Here is a 13,218-nt window from a genome sequence, read left to right on the forward strand (position 1 = left end):
GAGGGAGGGGAGTGGAGAAAAATATATAGTTCAATAAAAACAGTTAAAGTATTAGGGTTACAGGCATACGCCACCATGCCTGACCTGTGTTAGGGTTATAGGCATAGACCACCTTGCCTTACCTCTTTTATTCTGTAATCAGTAATATTGTGTGTTTGACGTTTGGGTGTATTGTGCTATGATGTGCATATAGAGGCCTGAGGACAACTTTGGGTACGAAAGTCAAGTCCTCAGGCCTATTCAGCAAGTGCCTTTCCTTGACAAGTCATCTTCTTGATGACAGACATCGCTAGCACATGTTTTTAAATTGACTCAGTGGTGCAACCCCTTCTCTGAAGAAAAGTAAACGTTCAAAGGTTCACTGCTGGGAAACAGTGGATTTGATAATCCACATATTCTGGGGAGAAGAAAGCAGCCCTGTGTGCTTCGTGAAGCACCTTCCTCCAGCATTTGTTGGAAGAGCTGCCACAGCCTCTGCATGGTTGGGAGGAACTTGAGAGTCTGAGACTCTAAGGGCATCTTGCTGATAATAACAGCCCACTGATCTGTAGAGACTTAATAGTCCTTGTTAGTATTCTCTCGAAAACTCTTTATTGTGTGTTGCTGAACGGTTTCATAAACTCACCAATGGCTTTAGAAACGAGTGACATGGTACGCCTAGCGTCCCAGCACTCAGGAAGCTGAGGCAGGAGACTCAAGAACTCCAGACTAGCCTGGGCTATCTAGAGAGCACACATCTCCACCAAGACCAAACCCTGCTTTAGAAGACATCTCTAAAGCTAAATAAGAAGGTGAACCCAAAGAAAAACATATAAGCATCCTCCTGAATATTAACCTTCATCAGGCAATGAAAGGAGACAGAGACAGAGACCCACATTGGAGCTCCGGACTGAAAGCTCAAGGTCCAAATCAGGAGCAGAAGGAGAGAGAGCATGAGCAAGGAACTCAGGACCGCGAGGGGTGCACCCACACACTGAGATAATGGGGATGTTCTTTCGGGAACTCACCAAAGCCAGCCGGCCTGGGTCTGAAAAAGCATGGGATGAAACCGGACTCGCTGAACATAGTGGACAATGAGGAATACTGAGAACTCAAGAACAATGGCAATGGGTTTTTGATCCCACTGCAAGTACTGGCTTTGCGGGAGCCTAGGCAGTTTGGATGCTCACCTTACTAGACCTGGATGGAGGTGGGTGGTCCTTGGACTTCCCACAGGGAAGGGAACCCTGATTGCTCTTTGGGCTGACAAGGGAGGGAGACTTGATCGGGGGAGGGGGAGGGAAATGGGAGGCGGTGGCGGGAAAGAGGCAGAAATCTTTAATAAATAAATAAATAAATAAATAAGAAGACATCTCTAAAATAGTTCTTGGGGAAATCTGAGAGCACGCCCTCGGTGCTGACATACATGGCTTTACATAGAGGCATCTTTTTTCTTTCCTGTGACCGACACATCCAAACAAAAAGACTAATGAATTCATAGAGGCTTTCTCTGACTGTACAAGTGAGAAGTTAGTCAGGCATTTAGTCACTCTGGGTATGAGGAGCTTCCAGATTAAAAATCTAGATGAGCCGAGATCTTGATTTTAATTACACCTCTGCTCCCGAGCTTTCGGGTCTTCGGGACCTTTCTAAGCAGGGACTGCTTGCTGAAAGCGGGAGGACTGAACGGAAAAGGCTGGGTTGTTCTTCCAGCTGGGCTGCTCCTTGGTGCTTACCCAGAAGCACTCCTAGCATCTACTCATGGCATGAGGGATGCTCAACATGAAGAGCTGGTTAATGCCTTCGTTGCCGTGGCTAGTATGGATGCTAAAACGGGGTTCAAACTCCAAGAACTTAAATCGTGGTTGTCCTTCAGCGGAATGACTCAAAGCTTGCCCAGGGTTGAGTAAAGTACCCCGAGGCTCCATATGCCCAGTAGAAGGAAACTGAAACCCGGTGAGGATGCCTTGAAATTAGCCAGAGCCACCCTTAGCAACTGCTGCTTACGGCAGGACCCACTTGACCTTAGCTAGGGTCTCTTAAACCCCCAGGGCTCAATTTCCCTGCTTATGTTTCCCAGCGCGGTTCTCTTGTAAAACGAAGTACTGTGTAACAGGTGGATGAGACCAGATGAGACCAGTTTGACAGGAGCGAGAGGAAGCCAGTCTTTCAAGGTCTCTCAAGTCCTGACACCACAAAGCAGAGGTTGAAGTCCTTTCTGCCTGTTTGCTTTTCTTTTCCTGTTTTCTTTTCCTGAACTTGTCTCTTCAGAATCCGCATGTATAGGTGCTCCTAAACAACCCAAGGACAACACTAGACTGTGAGGAAAGTCGCAGTCCCTGCTGCCGACAGACACAGCCCTGCTGACTGCATCAGTGGAAATTTACAGATGATAAAGGTGCACTGTCACTTTAAGAGCCGCCCCCACTTAGGGACTTCAAACTGAGGAGTAACCCTTGTAGCAAAAAAGGGCTCAGTTCTTTACCTTTCTGGAAAGGGCACTGTTTAAAGTTAGTAGTTGATTCTACACACCGCTGCGGTTCACTTTCGAGAGCACGGACATTTCAATACTTGTAAGTCGTTGGACCTCATTTTCACTGCTGTGAAATCCCAGCTATGCTTCTTAGCCTACCTGTGGAAGCTTGAAATTCTCAGAATTGTTTCAGTTTTTCTCCTGATTATGAGATTAGTGTGTGTGCTATGGAAAACACAGATCTAATGACTGTTTTGCAGAGATGTAGGCAAAGGGTCATGACAACAATTCACCACTTAGCACAACCCTAAACAAACCTCCAGAGAGAGGCTTAGTGACGCAATGATTCCGGCTCAGTGTCAGCGAATAAACACCAGGCAGCTACAGACACGTTTAATTAATTCCTACACTTGCCTCAGATACAAATTAGCAAAAAGTAGCATTTTGTGTCTTGGAGGTAATTGCTCACGTGGCTGGGGGCAGAGCTTCGGCTGTATAATTTAAGCAAGGATTTACACATAGACTGAATACATATTTGGAAATGAACATTTTATTATACAGAAAAGGCAAGATTCAGATTAAGTACTGGCAAAGGAGGCACCCCACCACCAAGGGTGACCACTGAATCCAGGTGGGAGAAGAGCTTCACAGGGGACACTCAGGCACCCTGGGAACATGGCTTCTAGTTAGGGTTTTTATTGCTGTGAAGAGACACCATGACTACAGCAACTCTTATAAAGAAAACATTTAGTTGGGGTGGCAGCTACAGTTTCAGAGGTTCAGTCCGTAGTCATCATGGTGGGAGCATGGAGCCATGCAGGCAGACAGGGTGCTAGAGAAGAAGCTGAGAGGTAGGTCTCCATCTGGATCCACAGACAGGAGAGAGAGAGAAAGAGAGAGAGAGGGAGAGAGAGAGAGAGAGAGAGAGAGAGAGAGAGAGAGAGAGAGAGAGACTTTGCCCGGCTTGGGCTTTTGAAACCTCAAAGCCCACCTTCAGAAACACACTTCTAATAAGGCCACACCTACTCTAAGAAGGCCACACCTCCTAATCCTTCTCAAGCTGTACCACTCCCTGATGACGAATCATTCACATATATGAGCCTGTGGGGCCCACTCTTATTCAAACGGGCCCAGACGGTAGAGGAACAGACCCCTAGACCTAATAAACAAAACCCTGACTGACACCCAGCAGCCTGTTCAAATAAAGAGTGGAACCAAGTGAAGATGCCTGCTGAAGCTGAAGACTCTACTTAGCAGCGATAGACAAGCTTCTCTTTGTTTGTCCCAGCTAGACTGGAACTCCCTGTGTACTCCAGGCTGGCCTCAGACACCCTGTGATCCTCCTGCATCAACCTCCAGAGTAGGCAATTTTGCCACATCCGGCAGGACAGTCCGTGCATCCAAACAACAGAGTACAGGTCTGAGCCACCAAGGCAACTAGTTTTCATTCCTGTGTCTTCAGGGTTTTTATAAATGTTGAAACATATATATACATATACACATAATTACAAACATTAAATACCATGAAAAGTGGCAAAAATATGGAGTAGAATGTGTCTTGTGTAGCAGAGGATGACCTTGAATTCTGATTCTCTTGCCTCTACTTTCTGGGGTCGGGGATTACAGAATGCACTACCACATCTGGGATTATGTGGTACCCAGGGCTTTGTGCCTCAAGATGAGCAGTCTAACAGTGGAGCTAAAATCTCCACTCGGAACGTTAGTCTCTTCTATTTTGCAACCCCAGAAGTAATCAGTATTTGGGCAAACTGGTATTTCTATAATTGGGATTGCTAAACTGCTTTCTAAAGTTTGCGTCTTATAAGACCTGCTAATAGGGCTGCGGTTGTTCTTTCTCCCACATATACGCCAGTACTGAGTATTTTCACTGTTGTAAATCCTTGCCAATCTCATAGACGAGAACACTCCATTCCCTAGACTTTTCTCATTTTGTTATGACCTTGATTCCTCCCCAGCGGCCAGGGCACTGATGCTCTCCTACGCTCTCCGGTCCACCCCCAATGCCAGGATGGACTCTGGTGCCACGTGCAGGCCACAGGAGCACTTTGTGCTGTGCCCTCAACCTCTTTTTTGTTTGTTTTTTATGACAGGGTTTCTCTGTATAGCCCTGACTGCCCTGGAACTCACTCTGTAGACCAGGCTGGCCTTGAACTCAGAGATCTGCCTGCCTCTGTCTTCCAAGTCCTGCGATTAAAAGTGTGTGTCCCCACTACCAGGCCCTAATGCTGATTTTAAAGAGAAAACTCATGGCTTCATTTCTGTGCTTTAGGACCATAGTTCTGATAACAACACAGAGAAAAGACTGATAGAACAAGCAGTGAATTCATCGGGTAGCCAGAAAAACCATTCTAACATTCCAGGCAAGACATGACGAGAGCTTTATTTGGTGCTGGGGGTGAGTGCACAAACAGGAGTGGATATGGGGCAATAAAAATATGGAAATGAGAAAATTGGTATCAAGAAGGTGAAGGCAAGGAAGCCCTAAAGATTGATCTCTGGCATGGACAGTTGTGTGGCTGCTGCAAATTCATGTGACCTAATGAACTCTGCTTTCCACTGTACCTAGGCCTTGCTCCCATCACCACAGTGCTTGGCAGTGAGCTGTGTTTTCTCTTTCCACATTGTTGTGTGAGGTGTGTGTGCATGTAGAGGGTGAGGCCACAGGGCATGTCTGGAAGTCAGAGGACAACCTGAGGGAGTTCTTGTCTTCCACCATGTCTGCCCCAGGATCAAATTCAGATGGTCAGGCTAGGCCTTCACGCCTCAGCTACCCCAGAGGCCCCAGTGTTGCCAACTTTGCAACAAGGGGAGTCTTCAGCCTAGAACCTGTTCAAGATGCTCCCTCCTTTATAACCTCCCTTGCTTCTAGTCCCCCACCCCTCCCCATGACAGCCCTAGTCCCCTCTCTCCCCTCCCCATGACAGCCCTAGTCCCCTCTCTCCCCTCCCCATGACAGCCCTAGTCCCCCACCCCTCCCCATGGCAGCCCATGTAGCGAAAGCATAACCCAATATATAGCTGGACTTGGGTCTTCCTTGCTACTCTCTGGAACTGTGCACCGTCATGCCTGGTTTAATCCACTTTTTCTTTAATAGTCACTAATCATGGATTAATTAATTCACTTATTTAGTGTTTATTTAGAGTTTTGAACACACCAGGCACAATTCTAGGGGCTGAAAATAAAAACCAGCAAATAGGAACAATAATCTCTCTCCTTTCTCGAAGCCCAGCCTCTCCAGTACCTGCTAATATTTCTTTGGTCAACATTCTGCTCTCATCATTCCATGGGATTTTCCTTCAGAAGGTTGACACCAATTTTAACGATGTCAACCCTGAAAGTCTTTTCTTGGTGGCTTTGACATCCATAGTCTTGACCTGTCTCTTTCCTTAACTTCCTTTACCCTGAACGCCTCCATCTCTGGTTTTCTTTTTCTTTCTTTCTTTTTTTTTTTTTTGGATTTTTCGAGACAGGGTTTCTCCATAGCTTTTGGTTCCTGTCCTGGAACTAGCTCTTGTAGACCAGGCTGGTCTCGAACTCACAGAGATCCACCTGCCTCTGCCTCCCGAGTGTTGGGATTAAAGGCGTGCGCCACCACCGCCCAGTGGTTTTATTTTTTAAAAAAAATTTATACATTTTTTATTGATATTTATTGAGCTCTACATTTTTCTCTGCTTCCCTCCCTGCCTCTCCCCTTCCCCCTTTAACCCTCCCCCCAAGGTCTCCATGCTCCCAATTTACTCAGGAGATCTTGTCTTTTTCCACTTTCTACTTCCCATGTAGATTAGATCTATGTAAGTCTCTCTTAGTGTCTGTATTGTTGTCTAAGTTCTCTGGGATTGTGGTTTGTAGGCTGGTTTTCTTTGCTTTATCTTTAAAAACCACCTATGAGTGAGTACATGTGATAATTGTCTTTCTGTGTCTGGGTTACCTCACTCAAAATAATGTTTTCTAGCTCCATCAATTTTCCTGCAAATTTCAAGATTTCATTTCCATTGTGTAAATGTACCATATTTTCCTTATCCATTCTTTGGTCGAGGGGCATGTAGGTTGTTTCCAAGTTCTGGTTATGACAAGCAAAGCAGCAATGAACATAGTTGAGCACATGTCTTTGTGGCATGACTGAGCATCTTTTGGATATATACCCAAAAGTGGTGTTACTGGGTCTTGAGGAAGGTTGTTTCCTAATTTTCTGAGAAATCGCCACACTGGCATCCAAAGGAGCTGTACCAGCTTGCATTCCCACCAGCAATGCAGGAGTGTTCCCTTTTTCCCACAACCTCTCCAGCATTGGTTGTCATCAGTGTTTTTGATCTTGGCCATTCTTACAGCTGTAAGATGGAATCTCAGAGTTGTTTTGATTTGTATTTCTCTGATGACTAAGGATGTTGAACATTTCCTTAAATGTCTTTCAGCCATTTTAGATTCCTCTGTGGAGAGTTCTCTGTTTAGGTCTGTACTCCATTTTTTTTTTAATTGGATTATGTGATCTTTTGGTGTCTAATTTCTTGAGTTCTTTGTATATTTTGGAGATCAGACCTCTGTCTGATGTGGGGTTGGTGAAGATCTTTTCCCATTCTGTAGGCTGTCGTTTTGTCTTGTCGACCGTGTCCTTTGCTTCACAGAAACTTTTCAGTTTCAGGAGGTCCCATTTATTAATTGTTTCTCTCAGTGTCTGTGCTGCTGGTGTTACATTTAGGAAGTGCTTCCCTGTGCCAACACATTCAAGTGTACATCTCACTTTCTCTTCTATAAGGTTCAGCGTGGCTGGCTTTATGTTGAGGTCTTTGATCCATTTGGACTTGAGTTTTGTGCATGGTGATAGATATGGGTTTATTTTCATTCTTCTACATGTTGATATCCAGTTATGCCAGCACCACTTGCTAAATATGCTTTCTTTTTTCCATTTGACATTTTTTTATTATTAATTAATTTATTTAATTATTAAAGATTTCTGCCTCTTCCCCGCCACCACCTCCCATTCCCTCCCCCTCCCCCAATCAAGTCTTCCTTCCTCCTCAGCCCAAAGAGCAAGCAGGTTTCTCTGCCCTGTGGGAGGTCCAAGGACCACCCACCTCCATCCAGGTCTATTAAGGTGAGCATCCAAACTACCTGGGCTCCCACAAAGCCATTACATGCAATAGGATCAAGAACCCATTGCCATTGTTCTTTAGTTCTCAGTAGCCCTCATTGTCCATTATGTTCAGTGAGACCGGTTTTGTCCCATGCTTTTTCAGACCCCGGCCAGCTGGCCTTGGTGAGTTCCCGATAGAACATCCCCATTGCCTCAGTGTGTGGGTGCACCCCTCGCAGTCCTGAGTTCCTTGCTCGTGCTCACTCTCCTTCTGCTCCTCCTTTGGATCGTGAGACTTCAGTCCAGTGCTCCAATGTTGGTCTCTGTCTCTGTCTTCTTTCATCGCCTGATGAAGGTTAATATTCAGGGGGATGCTTATATGTTTTTCTTTGGGTTCACCTTCTTATTTAGCTTCTCTAGAATCACGAATTATAGTCTCAATGTCCTTTATTTATGGCTAGAAACCAAATATGAGTGAGTACATCCCATGTTCCTCTTTTTGGGTCTGGCTTACCTCACTCAGGATAGTGTTTTCTATTTCCGTCCATTTGTATGCAAAATTCAAGAAGTCATTGTTTTTTACTGCTGAGTAGTACTCTAATATGTATATATTCCATACTTTCTTCATCCATTCTTCCATTGAAGGACATCTAGGTTGTTTCCAGGTTCTGGCTATTACAAACAATGCTGCTATGAACATAGTTGAGCATATACTTTTGTTGTATGTTTGGGCATCTCTTGGGTATATTCCCAATAGTGGTATTGCTGGGTCGAGAGGTAGGTTGAACCCGACTTTCCTGAGAAACCGCCACACTGCTTTCCAAAGTGGTTGCACAAGTTTGCATTCCCACCAGCAATGGATGAGAGTGCCCCTTTCTCCACAACCTCTCCAGCAGAGGCTATCATTGGTGTTTTTGATTTTAGCCATTCTGACCGGTGTAAGATGGTATCTTAAAGTTGTCTTGATTTGCATTTCCCTGATTGCTAAGGAAGTTGAGCACGATCTTAAGTGTCTTTTGGCCATTTGAACTTCTTCTGTTGAAAAGTCTCTGTTCAGCTCAGTGCCCCATTTTATAATTGGATTGATTAACCTTTTACAGTCTAATTTCTTGAGTTCTTTGTATATTTTGGATATCAGACCTTTGTCAGTTGCGGGGTTGGTGAAGATCTTCTCCCAGTCAGTGGGTTGCCTTTCTGTCTTAGTGACAGTGTCCTTTGCTTTACAGAAGCTTCTCAGTCTCAGGAGGTCCCATTTATTCAATGATGTCCTTAGTGTTTGTGCTGCTGGGGTTATACGTAGGAAGTGTTCTCCTGTGCCCCATTTGATATTTTTTGCTTTTTTATCAAAAGTCAGGTGTTCGAAGATGTTTGGATTGATAGCCGGATCTTCTATTCAGTTCCATTGTTCCTCCTTTCTGTTCTTATGCCAGTACCAGGCTGTTTTCAGTACTGTAGCTCTCTGTAGTAGAGTTTGAAGTCAGGGATTGTGATGCCTCCAGAAATTCTTTTTTTAATATTTATTTATTTATTATGTATACAATATTCTGTCTGTGTGTATGTCTGCAGGCCAGAAGAAAGCACCAGACCTCATTACAGATGGTTGTGAACCACCATGTGGTTGCTGGGAATTGAACTCAGGACCTTTGGAAGAGCAGGCAATGCTCTTAACCACTGAGCCATCTCTCCAGCCCCCAGAAATTCTTTTATTGTACAGGATTGTTTTGGCTATCCTGTGTTTTTTGCTTTTCCAAATGAAGTTGAGTACCGTTCTTTTGAGGTCTTTGAAGAATTTTCCTGGAATTTTGATGGGTATTGTATTGAATGGTTTTCCTTCTTATAGCCTGAAGGTTACCACTTTTGCTTCCTTCCTTGCCTTTCCTTCATTTCCCCAAACACTAGCTCGCAGCTATGCAATACTAATTTGTATTGCATTTATTTGGGTGTACATATTAATTAGTATACTGCTTTGTTTTCTGAATTGTTTTCCACGGAACAGATGTGCTTTGGGTCATTTCTAGATGTTATATAAAGCTTCAGAAGGTTCTGTGGCCACATGGTCTTGGGAAATGGGTAAACACTGGGCTTGTCTGTATTAGAACATCTTAGAGAAGCAAAGATGCCAATGAGAATTAAGTACTGCCTTGGAAGAAATGATAGAGACTGTGGCCTGCTCTAAGTTATACGAAACTGACTTTCCAGCTTTACCTGGCTGTCAGGGTTAGTTTATGTCACTTTGACATAAGCTAGAGTCATTGGAGAGGAGGGAGTCTCAATAGAGAAAATGCCTCCGTCAGATCAGACTGCAGACAAGCCTGTAGAGCACCTTCTTAATTAGTGACTGATGGGAAAGAGCCATTGTGTATGGGGACATCCCTGGGCTGGTGGTCCTGGGTTCTATAAGAAAGCAGGCTGAGCAAGTCATGAGGAGCAAGTCAGTAAGCAGCACCCCTCCATGGGCTCTGCATCAACTCCTGCTTCCAGGTTCCTGCCCTGTTAGAGTCCCAGTCCTAACTTCCTTTGATGTGAAGTTGTAAACAAACCCTTTTCTCAGCAATTCTCTTTCGAGTATGGTGTTTCAGCACAGCTATCGTAATCCTAGAATTAAGTACTTACCCCGAGGACACTTACCCCGAGTGACTCCGTTTTACAAAGCACAAGTTGCCTCTGTTTTATCCATAAATGCAAAGTTGAGCAAATCAGTATCTTGTTTGTCACGTAGATGCTACCACCCACAAGGCATGGACAGATGAATTTATTCTGCAAGCAAAAAAGTACTGCCTACATCCTTTCCGAAGGAGATTGTGACTATGTGGGTACAAGAGTGTGTTAAAGCTGTAACAGAAGGGCTGGGTATAAAACTCGGTTAGCAGATTGTCTGGCTGACGTGTAGGAATTCCTGGGTTTGATCCTCAGCATCCCACAAAACTGAGTGCAATCCATCATTTGGGAGGGAGAGATGGGAAGATCAGCCAAAGTTCCAGGTCATCCCCAGATACACGGTGAGTTTCAGGGCAGTCTGAGTACGGAGAGATGAGAGAAGCGGGGAGAGAGGGAGGGAGACAGAGAGATGTAACAGAAAAAAAAAGGACCCTTTTTCACAGTGCTGGGGACTGAACCTAGGTGACCTTGAGCGTGCAAATGCTCTTCCACTGAGCTACAAGCCCTGCCTTCAGGCCCGTACACTTACCTAACAAGATAGACCAAGGAAACAGAACTCTCACCTGGAGCCCCAAAGGGAAGAATGCTTAATATGGTCTTACGATGGCCCTACCAACCTGTCAACGGACCAACAGGCAGGGATCTCCCAACGGTCTGGGGGTAGGAGGGGGCTTCAGGTCAATGCAATCTCCACTTCATCTGCTTGATGGGGCCCACACCTGGTATAGACCCTGGCTAATTTGTATGTTGAAGAACTTTTGAAGAAGACACTTTAGGAAACATTACGTTAGACAAAGAGCTCTCTGAGAGTCAAGACCTTATCATATCTGCTTGTTCATGTGTCCCTAGAGGACTCTGGAGAACAGTTTGGTCCCAGAGATATTTGATACATTTCAGAAAGTAGAGATTGAGCTGAAGGCATTCTAGTACAAGACTAAGGGGTCATGAAAGTGTGAACTGTGTTTAGGAATATTAGTTTGGTTGTGTGATAAGAGAGAAGGAGGAAAACTATGTCAGCAAATTAGATAAGACTCCCAAAAAGGCACAAACCACCGAAGCTACAGATGACAGCTTCAGTAGACCCACATCAACGGAATAGAACGGATTACTAGTTTAAGACTGGGCATGGTGGGCGTGGTGGGCGTGGTGGGCATGGTGGGCATGGTGGGCATGGTGGGCATGGTGGCGTAAGTCTGTAAGCCAGCACTGTGGAGGTAGAGAGACAGGAGGAACATAGATTTGAGGCTAGACTGGGCTGCACAAAGATTTTAAATTTAGGCTAAGACACATATGTGACTTTCTCTTTTTCTCTCACATATATATGTGTGTGTGTGTGTGTGTGTGTATGTATATATTTGTATATATTATACATTTTTGTATATATGTGTTATACATAAACACACACACATATATATATATACAAAAAATTATAAAGAAAAACTATTCATAAACAAAAGCCTAGAAGCTAGAAAGATGGCTCATTGACTAGGAGCACTGGCTACTCCTTCAGGGCACCCACATGGTGGCTCACAATAATTTCTAACTCCATCCCCAGGGGTTCTGTGGGCATGAGGCATACACATGGCATATAGACATACATGTAGGAAAAACACCCATACAGGTAAATTTATTTATTTATTTATTTATTTATTTATTTATTTATTTATTTATTTAAGACAGGGCTTCTCTGTGTAACCACCCTGGCTGTCCTGGAACTCCATCTACAGATCATCTGCCTGTCTCTGCCTCCTCCTAGTGCCGGGATTAAAGGTATGCGCCGCCACCACCCAGTGATACAATTTTTTTAGAAAAAGAAAGAAAAAAATAGATAGCTTCCTAGTTAAATTTAACAAAGTTACAATTAGGCACTCTCCAACATCATGGTGAAGAAATTCATAACCACTAGGTCAGAAGTGGACTGCTGAAGGTCGGGGGAGGACAGAGCTGGGAGGGCAAATGGGGGGGGGGAGACGTTGCTGGGTCACCTGACCACCTGCATTCCTACACAGGCTAGAATGAAGTTGGCTCTGGATCTGCTGGACATTTGCTGTCTGGTCAGACATTGACTTTAGTACTGATGTGTGGTGTGTGTGTGGTGTGTGTGTGGCGTGTGTGTGTGTTGTATGTGTGTGGTGTGTGTGGTGTATGTATCTGGTGTGTGTGGTGTGCGTGTGTGGTGTGTGTTGTATGTGGTGTGTGTGGTGTGTGTTGTATGTGTGTGGCCTGTGTGTGTGGTGTGTGTGTGTATTTGGTATAGAGGACTGGATGGAGGGCCTCAAGCTTGCTACGCACGCACCCTACCTAACATCACCCCCTTCTCTCCTCTCCTCTTTTGCCTTCTTCCTCTTCTCCCTTTTCTTCTTGCTGTGTGGACCAGGCTGGTGTAATCCCCTGCCTCCTCTTCTCACCTGGGACCACAACTATTCCTGGTCCCCAATCCTTTTCTACTTCATTTTGAGACAGTCTCTTTGTTGACTAGGTTGGCCTTAAACTTGTGCTCCTCCTGCCTCAGCTCCCCGAGCAGCTAGAATTATAGGTGTGTGATCTAATACTTCTGAGCAGAAATGGAGTCTAAGAGAGTTATAAATATCGCAGGTCACCAAATCTCCAGCAAAAGGAACTTAAAATTCTCTGTTTAGAAATTAGCTCTAAGGTGTGTTATACTACGAAATAGGGCTCAGAAAATGGAGTTCCTCACCCTGGCTAAATCAGGCTAAGTTTGCATTCATAACCCTTAGTGAGGAGTCAGAGACATGTGAATGAAGTTCACCTCAAACAGCAGCTACAGCTGTCACCAATGCTGCCTTCATGCTACAGAATTCCCAACAGAGCTCTCCCTCGATGGTTCATTTTTACCCACAAAAAAAGTATTTACAGCAACGTCTCTGTTACGTCTAGACAATCCGCAGATACCATCAGGCTGTGAACACGTCAAACCAGAACTTTGGATTCTCCGGTGGCAGGCATCCAGTGGGTGACTTCCCTCCGCATTTTTCCCATCTCTTCCTTTATGCTT

The sequence above is a fragment of the Chionomys nivalis genome, chromosome 6 (genome assembly GCF_950005125.1).
Source record: "Chionomys nivalis chromosome 6, mChiNiv1.1, whole genome shotgun sequence".
In the NCBI taxonomy this organism is placed as follows: Eukaryota; Metazoa; Chordata; class Mammalia; order Rodentia; family Cricetidae; genus Chionomys; species Chionomys nivalis.